This window comes from Schistocerca nitens, chromosome 8, assembly GCF_023898315.1.
Source record: "Schistocerca nitens isolate TAMUIC-IGC-003100 chromosome 8, iqSchNite1.1, whole genome shotgun sequence".
NCBI lineage: Eukaryota > Metazoa > Arthropoda > Insecta > Orthoptera > Acrididae > Schistocerca > Schistocerca nitens.
In genome coordinates this window covers 297215877-297232655 of record NC_064621.1, presented here as the reverse complement: position 1 = coordinate 297232655, position 16779 = coordinate 297215877, and the positions used below count along the sequence as shown (strand labels likewise).

Sequence of the window (16779 nt, the reverse complement as noted above, 5' to 3'; positions counted from 1 at the left end):
ATATCCCATTTTAAGTACTAAAATACTACTAGTGAAATGAGTAAGGGTCTTATTGTTTAGTGCTGCTAAAAAAAGACATTATTTTTGAAGAAAGTGTCATTCAAAACTAAGGCAAAAACTGTCACATATAGTAAGTTCCAAACCTTTTATTGAAACTGCATACCTCTCGAGACTACATTAGTATAATTATACATGTAGATTTAGTAGATTCTAAATTGTTCAGTAATTCAGTGTTGGTAACAGATCACTTTAGACCGCCCTTCTGATTTGTCGAATGCGCTATTCACTAAATTCGAGTCACAATTTGAATATTTATGATGCTCTAACATGAAACGATACAATTACCTGCAGTTAACTTCAAGCATCGTTCCAGATGTAGGCATTCTAAAGATATGAAAGTTACGAAACATCTTCGAATAGTAGTTCGGGGTATAGGTCATTTCATGTGATGTCGCTGTCTATTACTCTGTTTTGATATCCCTGTTTAGTCAATCATTGCACATATTGGAAAAAGCTATTTACGATATCGTAAACTCGAAACTGCGTTAAGGACGGCACTTACAGTATAATGGATTGCAGAGGTTTACTGTGTGTGCCTTTATGTAGTACTGTTGCCCTTAATTTAGATAAAAGCTTCTTCTGAAAATAACAGTAGCTGGAGACTGCATGTACAAATCACCTTAACTTTTATCCGACTTTTTATAACACAATAAAGTTTCTTCTGAGTATTCTTGTAGTCAAGAAGATTGCGATAATATATGTTAAGCGAAACGCAGTCCGCGCTATTTCGTAAAGCACCAATTATATGTATTGTAGCCCTATGTCGACTGTATGTCGACTGTAACTCGACTGTAACCTATCCCATAGAAAGTGTAAAACACAAAAAAATGTGTGTGAAATCTTAGGGGACTTAACTGCTAAGGTCATCAGTCCCTAAGCTTACACACTACTTAACCTAAATTATCCTAAGGACAAACACACACACCCATGCCCGAGGGAGGACTCGAACCTCCGCCGGGACCTGTAAAACAAACCACTAGCACACATTGTTAAGGTCGAAGTCCGTCGACATCACAGCCCAATTCACACTTCAGTACAAGAGATCCTGCAGGATATTTCGATACTCTATGACGGATACGGCGTAAGGTTTTCAGTTCTCCTATTAATACCGCGTTGCATGGAAATGGAACACCATCTCAAATTCTGCGGGTCGAGGACAGTAAAAGAACACGATCTGCTCATGGAATCGCCCTGGTATCCACCTGATGCGATTTGGAGGAATCATGTGAAGTATATATCATTTTGGCTCGACGGGAGTTTTAACCTCAGTCCTCCAGAATGTGTGTCCATCACATAAAACAATGGACCACGCAGGCCTACACTTTGTCTTTTCAAAATGCATAAACCGACACAAAATGACCAACCTGGTTGTGCGCATTTTCTTAAGTGAGTATCACAGTTTAGCTCCATAATTAGAAACACATTTTGATGAATGTTTATAAATACCGTCTTAAGAAACTATTTTTTGAGTGGTCAGTTTTCTGACTGGTTTGCTGACAAATTAGTGCATTACGCAGTTTCGGTCCTTGTAGATTTCTCTTCAGATGCTTCTTTTGTTACAGACTCCTGATGGGTTTTTCTATACAGTTTCTTGAATCTGATGCTAAAAAACCAATGTATATATAATAACTTTTTCATAATGCGGGGCCACAACCACAATATATTTCTTTAAAGTCAATCCGCCATTAGACTGTTGTTTATTTACTGTGTAACATTTACACCTACACAAGCCTGATTTCGGCTTCAAAGTGTCATTATCTAGTGTTTTAAGTGTTATAAATTGCCTAAAATGGCATACCGTCTTGGTGTACTCAGTAATAAAACAAAGCAGTAGGCTCTGCCAGAAATATCGAATCTTAGACAATGTGTCTAATAGTGTATTTTAATACGACATTATGCCATCTTAGGCAATTTATAACACTTAAAATACTTGATAATGGCACTTTGAAGCCGTAATCATGATTGTGTAAGTGGAAATGTAACTCTGTAAATAAACGACAGTCTAATGGCGGTACTGACTTTAAAGCAATGTAAAATATATTGCACACAAACAACCATACGATAATGTTGTTTATTGTGATTGGCACAAGTATTTCTTATCGGCGTAGCACTGTAACCGTTACGACCTGTATGGTACACTACACAAAAGAATTAGGAGAACACGTGTATCTACGTCTTGTATGTTAAATCTATTTTGATACAGGCGTACCTGTGCTCTTATTGCATCGCTTGAGATCGTAACTTTCAATGTAAGTGACAATTAAAATCCTTCGTCGTTTGTTGACTGTGTTGTGCGTTACAGCGTCACGCGACCACTCAGAAGAAACTGAGTACTGGCGTCCCAGTGTTTCCTAGTGAAGTATAAAGATGATAGTTGTCATTTGTGGAGGTTGCATTCAACCAAGAACACGCAGTGCGACATCTTATTGCAGTGCAGATTGCAAGGGCGGTCTGTTTTATCCAAAACGAAAGAACTTTCGGTCGTGTTACCGCAGATGCCAATGCCTTTCCATGTGTCATGCTTAGATTCTGGACACGCTACAGGGAGACAGGTCAGTACACAAGGGGAACTGGGAAAGGTCGCTGATACATTACATCCCAACGGGATGACCGATACTTGGCCGTCTCTCCGTTGTGGCGGATACCGTCAGATCTCAAAAGGGCCACTGGAGCAGCTATGTCCGATAAGATTGTAATGAACAGATTACAAGAAAAGTCTTTGAGACCCAGACGTCCTCTTCGAGTAGTCCGCTTACGCGACAACATTTGGCAGCTCGCCTTCAGTTCGACCATTCCCATATCAACTGCCAACCGTCATTGGCGAAACGTGTTATTCACATATATTTGCTGACGCAAAGTGATAGCCGCGTTCGTGTGCGGAGACCTGTATAGAGCGGAACATGTCAAAGGTTGCCCAGGAAATCGACAGATTTCCCAGGTACTGTGATTTTGTGGAGAGGCTTCAGTGTTGACTGCCATACGGTTCCTTTCGTTGTCTATGATCGCCTTACCACCAGCCAGTAAATCGAACAAATCTTGTTGGACCATTGAGTGGCTGTTTCATTCGGTGGTGGCCCTGAATTCCATCTAATGCCGGGCCTGTATGGTGGGCATCATCAAGGATGTCTTGCGAGGCCTGAATGTTGAAGTAATGGTTTGGCAGGTGGTAAGTCCCGAGGTAAACCCCATCGTAGACTATGTGTTCCAAAGTATTCGGATAACCCCAAGAACATACATTTTTCATATTAGGCGCATTGTGCTGCCACTCACTGTCAGTTACTTCGTAACAGCGACCTCATTAGCCATTAGACATCATGAGAGAGCTGAATGGGGCGGTCTGCGGAACTCACGGTCTTCGAACGTGGTCAGGTGATTGGGTGTCACTTTGTCAGACATCTGTGCGTGAGATTTCACACTCCTAAACACACTTAGGTCCACTGTTTCCGATGTGATAGTGAAGTGGAAACGTGAACGGACAAGGACAGGACGAAAGCGTACAGGCCAACCTCGTCTGTTGACTGACAGAGACCGCCGACAGTTGAAGAGGGTCGTAACGTGTAATAGGCAGACATCTATCCAGACCATCAGACAGGATTTCCAAACTGCTTTAGCATCCACTGCAAATACTATGACAGTTAGGCGGGAGGTGAGAAAACTTGGATTTCATGGTCGAGCGGCTACTCATAAGCCACACATCATGCCGGGAAATGCCGAACGGCGTCTCGTTTGGTGTAAGGAGCGTAAACATTGGACGACTGAACAGTGGAAAAACGTTGTGTGGAGTGACCGATCATGATACACAATGTGGCGATCCGATGGCAGGGTGTGGGTATGATGCATGCCTTGTGAACGTCATCTGCCAGCGTGTGTAGAGTCAGCAGTAAAATTCGGAGGCGGTGGTGTTATGGCGTGGCCGTGTTTTTCATGGAGAGGACTTGCACGCCTTGTTGTTTTGCTTGGCACTGTCACAGAACAGGCCTACATTGATGTTTTAAGCACCTTCTCGCATCCCACTGTTGAAGAGCAATTCGGGAATGGCGATTGCATCTTTCAACAAGATTGAACGGACTGTGGCGAAGTGGTTACTCGACAATAAGATCCCTGTAATGGATTGGCCTACACAGAGTCCTGATCTGAATCCTACAGAACACCTTTGGGATAATTTGGAACGCCGACTTCATGACAGGCCTCACCGACCGACATCTCCTCAGTGCAGCATTCCGTGAGGAATTGGCTGCCATTCCCCAAGAAACTTTCCAGCACCTGATTGAACGAATGCTTGCGAGAGTGGAAGTTGTCATCAAGGCTAAGGGTGCTCCAACACCATATTGAATTCCAGCATTACCGATGGAGGGCGCCACGAACTAATAAGTCATTTTCAACCAGGTGTCTGGATACTCATGATCACATAGTGTACATATGTGTGACATGATGGACGGATGTATTCGTGGTCGGCCTGTTCCATCAGACTCTCCAAGAACTCTCATGGGCTCTCATTGAAGAATGAGAACGGATATCACAGGGTGACGATACCACGGGATGACCTCCGTAGACATATATGAAGCATGGCACGTAGGCGTCAGGCAGCGATAAACGCTCACGGAGAGCATATACGTTACTGAATCAAAGTCCAATAAAAAGCAGACGGAATGAATGACTGTTCCCACTTTTTTCTCTACACCTCGGACATTTCAGTTATTTATGTAAACGATCGAGAATGTAATGATGTTTTGTGGTGTACTTAATTTTTGAAAGATAAAGGTGTGATTCGGTAACATACCCAGTCCTCAGTACATTGTTGCTCTGTGGGGTCTGGCAGACGCCCAAAGTCATGTTCCCCTAATGTAAAAACATGTGCAGAGAGTCAAATGAAATTAACTGAAAAAAGTAATTATACTAATATATGAAAAAACAGGAACAAAATTCCATTTCATTAGCTTCGAAACTTTGAACCGAACATAAGAATTTGTAAAGAAAGGGGAGAGACGAATTCACAAAACTAGTGACCATTTTCTCTGGGCGAAGGGCATAATTAGTAAATTAAGACTGAAATAAAGTGGTCATGCACCGATTTAGAGATCATTTGTACATGCCAGTTCATCTATAAGCAATCCTTCAAATCTGATGGCGCCCTAAATTTATGTGATGTAACTAATGATCTGTTTAACAACGATCAATTTGGCTTTAGGGATGGTAATGTCACAAGAGAAATTGCACTTTGTAACTGAAGCAAGACTTACGAAAAATCAAGACACTTTCATAGGATTCGTCGTCTCAGAAAACGCGTTTGGCAATGTAAAATGGAACAATAATGTATACGAAAGTCTCATAAAAAGATGTATAAGATTTTTCTTCTGAGTCATCAGTCTTCTGACAGGCCTGATGCAGCTCGCCACGAAAATTCCTGTTCTGTGCCAACCATTTCATCTCAGAATAGGTCAGACACCCGACATCCTCAATTATTTGTTGGATGTAGTCGGATCTCTGTATTCGTTTACAGCTTTTAAACTCTACATTTCCCTCGATGGAAGTTACATCCTGAGTCTTAACACATGTCCTATCATCCCATTCCATTTTCTTGTCAGGGATTTCCATATATTGCTTTCCTCGTCGATTCTGTGGAGAAGCTCCTCATTCCTTACCTTATCGATCTATTTACTTTTCTGCATTCTTCGTAGCACCACAACATCCACACTAAAAGATTTCTTTTGTTCAGGAACGCCCTCTTTGCTGATCAACTTTTTATGTCGTCTTGCATCGTCTGTTCGTGATCTCCAATTCTGATGCTAAGCTTCTCGCAATTCTTGTTACTACTAAGTCTCATTACTTTTGTCTTATTTTGGCATACTGTCACTTCACATTCCATACTCATTAGACTGTTCAATCCACTCAACAGATTCTGTGGCTTCTTTTCATATTCATTAAGGACTGCAATGTCATCTACAGATCTCGTCATACATGTTCTGTCATCATGAATTTTAATCCCAACCTTTCTTTTATTTCCGTTACTCCTTCTTCTATGTGTATAATGAACACCAAGGGCGAACCTGTCTTACACCCATTTTAGTCCGCTTGGAGAAAATCATCATATACACAGTTCTGTTGTACAATACATTCATTCGCTGCCGGTTTTGATCATGGACCATCTTCGCAGTGGAAAAAAATCTGTTGAGACAACTTCATATGGTCCATGATCGAAATTGGTTGTGAATAAATGTACTGTAACACAGCACCGTTTGTATCATGCATTTCTCCAAGTATATCGATGCCGTTGACAGTTGCCTGAAAAAAAAAAGTATTCCGAGCACTTCGTTCTTGGTCTCCCAGTCTTATTGTCCCTCCTTGGTTCTTGTATATAATATCCATCATCTGCCTGTCCCAACAGCTTTCACCTATTTTTCTCAGAATTTTGAACTTTGGCACTATTTTACACTGTCGTATGCTATTTCCAGGCCGACAAATCTTATGAACATGTCTTGATTTTTCTTGCTTCCATTAGCAAGCACAACGTCAGGACAACCTTTTTGATGCTTTGACGTTTCTTATAGCTAATTCATCTAATAGATCATCGATTTATTCCATTCTTCTATATATTGTTCATGTCATCAACTTGGATGCATGTGCCATTCAGCTGACAGTACACCAGCTCTCGCTCTTATCTGCCCTTGCTATCTTCAGAATTGTGTAGATATTTTTCCGAAAGCCTGACGTATGTCGCCTGTCTCAAAGATTGTGCACACCAACTGCAGTAGTCACATGGTTGCCAGTCGCCCCAGTGAAATTAGAAATTCTGATGGAATATTATATTCTTTTTTCCGTATTTAATCTCAAGTCTTCCAAAGCTCTTTTGAATTCCGACTGGACCTCTATCTCTTCTATATCGACTCCTGTTTCTTCTTCTATCAAGCCGGCCGGGGTGGCCGAGCAGTTCTAGGCGCTTCAGTCTGGAACCGCGCGACCGCTACGGTCGCAGGTTCGACTCCTGCCTCAGGTATGGAAGTGTGTGATGTCCTTAGGTTAGTTAGGTTTAAGTAGTTCTAAGTTCTAGGGGACTGATGACCTCAGATGTTAAGTCCCATAGTGCTCAGAGCCATTTGAACCATTTTCTTCTATCACTTCATCAGATAAGACCTCCCCTTCATAGAGGCTCTCAATGTACTCTTAGCATCCAGCCACACTTTCATCTCTGTTTAACAGGGAAATTCTGCTTGTACTCTTAATGTTGCAACCCTCGCTTTTCATTTCACCGAAGGTTCTTTTGACTTTTCTGTAATCTGAAGCAATCATTCCAACCATCATTTGTGTTTTGAGTGATTTTTCCTGTAGCTAATTCGCCTTGGCTTCTCTGTATATATTTCATTCCTGAGTGATTTATGTTTCTGTGTTTCATTTTGATCAGTTGAGGTAGTTGAGAGATTGCAGGGCACTCTCACTTCACCCTTCGTGTTCGTAGGGAATAGGATCTTTACTACGATTTGACTTCATGCATTATGATGACATGGTGGGCAGTAGTTAATGGTCTTGTTTGCGTGCTCTAGGAAAGGAAATATGGTAAGCTTTACCTGCGTTCAAAGGAATAGGGTGCCAACTTAAACGACTGCAGCAAAAGCATGGCGTTGGTGGGCTGAGAAAGCGCATTTTCTGGGGAACGGTGAGGAGATATTTCCAGATGGCCATGTGCCATGATCACAATGTGCAAAACACATTAAATTGGCGCCAGATGGGAGGCAGGCGTCCAGGTACATGGGCTAGCGCTGAGAAGTCGTCAACAGCTTATTGTAGGCTGGGAGTAAAGCTGAGGATGGCCCCTTGTTAGGGAGCAAGCCCCCAAAAGAAATGTAAACGTTCTGCAAATGTCCGTTGGACAGGGAAACTGGCGTCCAGACGTTCAGACTCTGTTTCAAGACATGTTTGTGAAAACACGAGGCTTTTGGCGAGCTTATGGCTGTTCTTTGGAAACTTTGAAATGGATGCAACAGGGGACATAACAAGCTGTTTATGGAGGGCTGTGCTTCCACCCTCTATTTTGTTAGCAAAAGACATGGCAAACGCGTGGAAAAGAGCCTGTGAAGCTGAATTTTTTTTCTGTTTTCTGCCAATTAACTTTAAAGTCTCTGATCGGTAAAATTGGTTTGCAGTGCAAAGACCATTCTCCTAGCTTAAAATGCTCCAGCTCGTGATTGGCTTGTACGAAACTGCATGTCTCTATCTAAGCGGTGAGACTTGTGTCCTTTGCTAGTGTGCGACTTAGAGCCTGTGCCAGTCATCTTCTGAACCGTCTGAGGTACTGCTTACATCATCACAGTCACAATGAGTGAAGCGTGGATGTATTAATTTGTCTTGAGTCGGCCTTCTAAACATTTGACACATTCCGACATGCACTGTCGTGGCACGGAGTCAAATTGGTTTGGCAGACCAGCAAATGGTTCCACCTGCACACTGGAATCCGTCGGGTTTTCAGAGGCTCATAGAGAAGTACCTGCGTTCTGAAATAACTGAATGCCAGACCGCGTACTTGCATTTTGCCGGAACATGCATTTAATAACAAATTGCTGCCGCCCAGTCGCCGAATCCATCGTGGTGTGCTGCCTTGACCAGCAGGCGGGTAGAGTATTCGCGGCTGCGACGAAGGGCTCTAACATATATTTCTCAGCACCCTGTTCTTTCGAACCATATTTTTCTTTTTTCCTATAGTAGAATATAGATGCTTGCTGGTGGCGTAGTTATGTGCCATAACCTGGACTCACATGTATGAAGTCAGACAGAGTGATTAGTGTTCTGGTTAGTGTCATTTGTCGATCCCCAGCAGATCACTTTGAGCACCGTAGATTCTATGTTAGTAAGGTGTTTGTTAAATAAAAATGTTTGTGTGATGTTTCTTTAATAATTTTGTTGTCTTGTCATGTTTAAGACGAATAAATTGAGTGTCAATTAGACTAAAACTTCTCTCTGAGTTCTAATTAACAGTTCCTTTCCGTTTTATTATTGCAGTCTAGATCTGAAACATAAGAAGTAGCTTTTCACTTGGTCTCCACTGCGTGGCTCTTTTACTTCATTAACGATCATCTTCTTTCAAAGTTTTAATATTACCCAAGGTTTTTCCTACGTTACCTTCCTTCTGCAGCTTTGTCTGCCCAACACCTATGAGTGCTCATTTCGGTGATATTTGCTCCTCCTCAACAACACTGTTTACTGTGCTGTTCCTTATCGCAGTGTTCACATCTCTAGCGGAACTCAAACGTGCCTCGTCATTCTGCAGTGGTTCCGTACCCCAATTTCCTTTTCCCTCGTTCTTCCTGACGATTCTCTTAAATTTCACTTTACTCTTCATTATTACCGAATAGCGATCTATCTTCTCCGTATGCCTTACAATATCTGATTTTGAAATCTCTGCCTAATCATGGTGTAATCCGGCTAGAATTTTCCAGTGTCCTCCCCTTGTAGTTGAACAGAATATTCATTATTAATAGCTGAAATTTATTGCAGAGCTCAATTATTCTCCCCTCTCATTCCTGCTACCAAGCCTATATTCCCTCGTAACTCTTTCTTCTACTCCTTCCTGTACCGCAGCATTCCAATCACCCTTGACTATGAGATTTTGCGTTCCCGTTCAGTATCCTCAAATACTTTCTCTTCGTCTTCGGCTTGCGACGTGGGCATGTATACCTGAACTATTGTTGTCGGCGTTGGTTTGTCGGGTATGTATGCCTGAATTATTGTTGTCTGTGCTGGTTAGCTATCGAATCTGATAAGAACAACCCTATCACTGAACTATTCACAATATCTCTCTCTCTGCCCTAGCTTCCTATTCAAAATACACATTTGCTGCTGCTGTTTATATTAGCATACATCCTTCCTTCTTAATTCTCTGACCTGCACTATGTCTAGATTGAGCCTTTGTATTTTCCTTGTCAGATTTTTTAGCTTCCCCGCAATATTAAAATTTATTACATTCCACGCTCTGAGTCGTAGAGTGTTGCCCTATCGTTGGTTATTCCATCTGTTGCTCGTGGTCTTCTCCCCCGCGGCAGTCTGCTAACTGAGATCCGAATGGGAAGTTAATCCCTAATATTTTGGGAAGTAAAACATATCATATAAAAGGACCCATTATTTTTCATTTTTTTAGCTTATGATGAAATAAATACTATGTATGTGTGCTGTATGGTGAAAAAGGAACGTAATGTCCTCTATAAGAAATTAATACTGAGTGTAACGCAAAGACTGTGTTCACGAGAAATATCAAGCGTAACTTATAAACTTCTTTCAGTTTCCTTTGAAAAAGCAATGTTTGGGAAGTATGGATTCCTCTTCTCGTAAATCAATTCAGTTGTCACTTGAGCAGTGATCAGAGGTACGTGTTGGGTGTCCTGTGTAACTTCTGATTATTACCGAATATTAATGGTCACATTTTTGTTAAATGTGTCCCCAGTTGTAGAATTCCTTAGAAAGAATGCATTTTTTGGGTGGAAGTCGTTATAGTATACGTGTGGCATGCATAAGATGGATTCTCTCTCTCTCTCTTTTTAGATTACCCCATTGTCAAAACGCATAATGTTTTTAGAGAAGGCTCGTCCTCACAGATACGATACAGGAAAGCTTAATATTGTAATAATAAACTACAGGAGCATTGAAAGAAAGATCGCAGGATTAGTATATCTTATTGAAGGAGTAGAAAGTTGGTTGCAAACCTTTCTCTTTTATGAAAATGCAGATTATACTCATGTATGTTAATGATAATTGGTCAAAAATGAAAACTGGTTGCAAAAAAGTTGTCACCCCCATCGTCTTAGGAGGTTGCTGGTTCGTACCCCCAAAGTATTTCTTTCCAGATGGGTACTAATATGTATACCAAATTTCCGTTCCTTTGACAACGTATGCACATGTCAGATACGTTTAACAATGTTTTTATGTTAATAAACTACAGAAGCATCCAAGGAAAAATCCCAGAATTAGTATATATTATTGAAGGAGCAGAAAGTTGTTTGCAACAGGAAGTCAACAGCAACGAAATCCTAGGTTCATATAGGAAAATCTGTGCTAAAGGCTGGGTTAGTCGCCAATAGTGGTGGCGTATTTATTGTGGCAAAGAACTCGATAATATCAAGCGAGATTACCACGGTTTCCGAATGTGGCTTGAACTGGATAAAGTTAAGCATCAAAGGTCGGTCAAAAATGGTAATCGGAGGCTTTTACAAACTGTGTGGCTCAGGAGATGTAGTGATAGAGCGCATCAGAGTGAATTTTCAGGCTGTTGCAATAGGGGATGACTTCAGCAAGTCAGAGGCATAGCTTGGGAGTGCCATGTTAATCAAAACTGGTGCCACGAGCATTGATTCAAATGACATTTTCTGAATGTCTTCCTGAAAATAGCTTCGAGCAGATAATTAGGGAACTAACAGGTGACGGTAACGTCTTAGACCTCCTATCAACAAATAGACCTGAACTTAATTAACCATTTAACTTAGAGGAAGTTATCAGTGACCATAAAACTGTGATAGCAGCTATGACTATGATGTTTACAAGCAGTTATATGAAAGGTAGGTGAGTACTTTTGCTTGGTAGGTGAGTACTTTTGCTTAGCAAAAGCGACAGTATACAAATTGCAGAGTATGTGAGCAGTCAGCATCAAATATTCAGTGATGATATTCCATTATACAACGGAAAAAAATAAAAGCATCGTTTAGTATGTCTTTGACAAATATGTTACGAACGAAGTTCTAAGGTATGGGAAAGTTAGAAAACTTATTGTAAACAAAGAGAACTTAAATAGAAACTCAAGAGAAGCCAAAACCTAGCTGACAAACAGAAGCTGAACGAAGAAAAAATGAGCGTGAGGACAGCAATCAGAGAAGCGTTCAATGAATATGAAAGTAAAATTTGTCAACCGATCTTACGTAAAATCAATAATCGGTTCGAAATCATCGTTCCATTCATTCAATGACCATAATGGCACCAAAACGAAAGATAGCGGAGAGAAGAAGGCCGAAATACTGAACTCGGTCTTCCGATGTTGTTTCACCGCGGAAGCTCGTAACACGGTCTCTCCTTTCAGACATCGTATGGACGTCGAATTGACAGACGAAGGGATAGAACAAGAACTACAATTGCTTAGTAGTGGAAAGACCATCTGTCCATCCTCCTCTCCCCGTCTCTCTGCCCATCTCCTCCTCTTACCTTTCGCTGTCCGTTTGCCATTCCCCCCTCTCTCTAAATCTCCGCCTCTCCCCAGTCTGTGTCCAGTTCCTCTTTCTCCCTCTCTGTCTGTCCATCTCCTTCTCCGCGTTGTCACCCCCATCGCAATAGGAGGCAGCTGGTTGGTACGCCTACAGTATTGCTTTCGAGATGGTAAGCAATATGTATACTAAATTTCCGTGGCTTTGACAACGTATGCACATATCACACACTTTTAACAATGTATTTCACACACATTGGTACACACATTTCACCTGCATCTCTAGAAAATTTCGCCCAGCCGTTTTTCACATAGCTCAACGTTTATAACGTCATGTCTCCTGTACAGTGTGTCGTACAACGATATTTTTTAAAAAAGGCATTCAACGGCATATGTGGATACTGTCTGCAAAATGTGTTACAAGTACAGTTAGCAGTACAGAAGTAATACATTAATACAGCAGTTTTACTGCATGTACAGTCAAAGGGTGTAAGGGATAACATTTTAGTGGGAGTTGTGTGGGTTGTCAGAGAGAAAAAGTTTCATAAAGGTTCGAAATTATGGGTAACGTTTGTTGTAAACCGTTATGCCAATCTGAAATACTAGGTTACTAAAATGTGAGTATTCGCGAGTCATGGACTACTCTTACTTTTCCCGCGCCACTGCTACTGTCGCAGGTTCGAATCCTGCCTCGGGCATAGATGTGTGTGGTGTCCTTAGGTTAGTTAGGTTTAAGTAGTTCTAAGTTCTAGGGGACTGATGACCACAGATGTTAAGTCCCATAGTGCTCAGAGCAATTTGAACCATTTGAACTTACTTTTCATTCTTACAAGGGAACCTCCCCATCGCACCCCCTCAGATTTAGTTATAAGTTGGCACAGTGGATAGGCCTTGAAAAACTGAACATAGATCAATCGAGAAAACAGGAAGACGTTGTGTGGAACTATGAAAAAATAAGCAAAATATACAAACTGAGTAGTCCATGCGCAAGATATGTAACATCAAGGAGAATGTGAGCTCAGGAGCACCGTGGTTCCGTGGTTAGCGTGAGCAGGTGCAGAACGAGAGGTCCTTGGTTCAAGTCTTCCCTCTACTGAAAAGATCACTTTATTTTCGCAAAGTTATGACCTGTCCGTTCGTTCATTGACGTCTCTGTTCACTGTAATAAGTTTAGTGTCTGTGTTTTGCGACCGCACCGCAAAACCGTGCGATTAGTAGACGAAAGGACGTGCCTCTCCAATGGGAACCGAAAACATTTGATCGCAAGGTCATAGGTCAACCGATTCCTCCACAGGAAAACACGTCTGATATATTCTATACGACACTGTTGACGGCATCTGCGTCACATGACAGGAATATGTTGTCGACGCACCTTACTTATACCACACTTGGCGATTGGGTAAAAAGATTCTTCTACCTTGCCCGATTTAGGTTTTCTTGTGGATGTGATAATCACTCCCAAAAATGTGATGAAAACATAAGAGTTTGTCACATAAACTGCAACAAATGAATGCAACAGTTTTACAGTCGCTCAGTTTTCCCTGTGCTCTGTCAAAACATATGTTTTTAACGTTTTCAATTTTTTCCGTGTGTAGACCGTCAAATCCTGCATATGTCCAAGCATATCTGAACATGTCCTGGAATTTTGGAGAGCGATGTTGATTATGTGTGAGTGCCAGAACTTTCATAACTGTCTGAAAATAAAAAAATAAACTTTTCACTCGAGGGAAGACTTGAACCAATGACCTCGCGTTCCGCAGCTACTCACGCTAACCACGGGACCACGGTGCTCCTGCGCTCACATTATCCTTGATGTTGCCTATCTTGCGCATGGACTACTTAGGTTGTATATTTTGCTTATTTTTTTCATAGTTCCACACAACTTCTTCCTGTTTTCTCAATTGATCTGTGTTCAGTTTTTCAAGGCCTATCCACTGTGCCAACTTATAACTAAATCCGAGGGGGATGCGATGGGGAGGTTTCCCTGTTAGCCCCCTCCTCGTACAACGGTACTTTCCAGACTGAAACGCGGACTGAGAGTTCGTGTTGTCCTCGTCATTTCATCATTATTCCTGAACGTGGCGAGATTGGACTGTGTAAAGATTGGGACATTGTATGGGCGCTGATAACTGCGCAGTTAAGCGCCCCAAAAGCCAAACATTATCCTCATCATCATCATCATCATCATCATCATCATCATCATCATCTAGACCATAAGCATTATGTAAACTAAGTCTGGTTCAGTCCGTTCAGTGGTTTAGCGGGGAAACATGGAACATACAGTATATATGAAGGTTCTTCAATAAGTAATGCAACACACTTTTTCTCTGAAAGCAGAGTGGTTTTATTCAGGATTCCAGTACGCCATATGATTCTTCTCTATTCTGGCCACAAAACCCTGTTTTTCAACATAAACTTCGTTCAATGTGGCGGCCTTACGCCTGGATGGATCTGTACACCTGCATGGTACCACTGTACCGGTCGACGTCAGAGCCATCGTCTTACTGCACAGAACCACCCGGTGACCCACGTACTGCTTCCCGCGGAGTGCATCCTTTACTCGGCCAAACAGATGAAAGTTGAAATGTACCAGATCCGGGCTTTAGAGTGGACGAGGAAGAACAGTCCAATAAAGTTTTGTGAGCTCCTCTCGCGTGCACAGACGTGTGAGAGGCCTTGCGTTGTCGCGGAGAAGGAGTTCATTTGCATTTTTGTGGTGATGAACATGCTGAAGTATTTCCCTCAATATCCTGAGGGTAGCACAATTCACTGCACCATGAGAGAGGACATCCAAGAGAATAACTCTTCAGAGTCCCAGAAGACCGTCGCCATGACTTTACCGGCAGATGGTGCGGCTTTGAGCTTCTGCTTCGGAGGGGAGGTGACGCGGGGACACTGCATGGATTGCCGTTTCATTTCCAATTCTATGTTTCATTGCCTGTGACGATGTTTGACAAAACATTGTCACCATCAACCTCGTAACGCGCAAGCAACTCCGCACAGGTGGTCTTTCGTTGCTCTTTATGGTCTTCCATGAAGCTGCGGGGAACCCTGCGGGGCCGGCCGCAGTGGTCTAGCGGGAACTAGCACATGTGCTCCGCACGTCACCTAACACCATTACACCGACACACGTCCTTCTGCCAGATGACGTGCCATATCCTAACACTAAAAGAAGGTCAGCCAACTGGCTCAAAGGACTGACAGTCCATTACATCTCAACGGCTATGACGAAGAGTGCAGCAGACTATTGGATGTACCTGATGACAGAACTTCAAAAGCTCGAACGACAAAAGAAATACAAAGAAAATTACGCAAATTTCTTGAACCGAACTTTGTCCTACCGACTGAGCTGAAGAACGATTAAACGATATTTTGTACAATCTCAGGATTACTTTTTTTTTAATGAAATTCTCTATTAAGTTTCTCATTCCTTTTGCGCCAACAAGGTGGCTATTTCGTTTACCCTTTGCCCTCGTGTAGAAGCACTAATAGGTTGCTGACGCAAACCTGAGACGCCAGCGGGCTGAAGTACGTCTGGCTCTCCTATAAAAATCGCTCCCGCACAATGATGGACGAATGTAGCGGACCTATTTTCTTTCCACAACTCCAAAAGAAGGGATTTTGTTCACTTGTACACATTTACTTCGTTTGGTCAACTATCTCTTATGGAAAAAAAAAAAGAAAAGCGGTTCAGGAGCTCAGTCCGGAACCGCGGGACTGCTACGGTCGCAGATTCGAATCCTGCCTCGGGAATGGATGTGTGTGATGTCCTTAGGTTAGTTAGTTTTAAGTAGTTCTAAGTTCTATGGTTCTGATGACCACAGATGTTAAGTCTCATAGTGCTCAGAGCCATTTGAACAATTTTTGAACCCTGCGGGCATCTTCGACCATAAATATAATAGACTGGTCCTGACGTCATTTTCGTGGCTCCAACATCTCTGGGGCAACGGCCTTGCCGCAGTGGATACACCGGTTCCCGTCAGATCACCGAAGTTAAGCGCTGTCGGGCGTGGCCGGTATTTGGATGGGTGACCATCCTGGCCGCCATGCGCTGTTGCCATTTTTCGGGGTGCACTCAGCCTCGTGATGCCAATTGAGGAGCTACTCGACCGAATAGTAGCGGCTCCGGTCAAAGAAAACCATCATAACGACCGGGAGAGCGGTGTGCTGACCCCACGCCCCTCCTATCCGCATCCTCAGCTGAGGATGATACGGCGGTTGGATGGTCCCGATGGGCCACTTGTGGCCTGAAGACGGAGTGCTCAACATCTCTGGGCTGAAGTCACGTGAATGTTGGCAAAACATGGTTGTTTCATGTTGCACTTATGGGTGTACTCAGCGTTTTGTCGGGGGAAATGGCATTACATTTGCAGATGCGTTTATTGTAATCTGCTGAAGTGACTTTTATACGTTTTTTACACTTGAAATAGAGTATCACGTAAATTAAAGTGTTGAAATTGATGCCTGTAAAGTCAGACACATATTACATTTTGGAAAGTATCTGTGATAATTCGGTTACAGAAGTAAGTAGTTTCTCGTTCCTATTC

At 42.3% G+C, this 16779-nt stretch overlaps 1 pseudogene; it reads left to right on the top strand.

Moving 5' to 3' along the window:
- The first annotated feature begins 16174 nt into the window (after positions 1 to 16174).
- Positions 16175 to 16292, top strand: LOC126199720 (5S ribosomal RNA; annotated as a pseudogene).
- Positions 16293 to 16779: the final 487 nt, after the last annotated feature.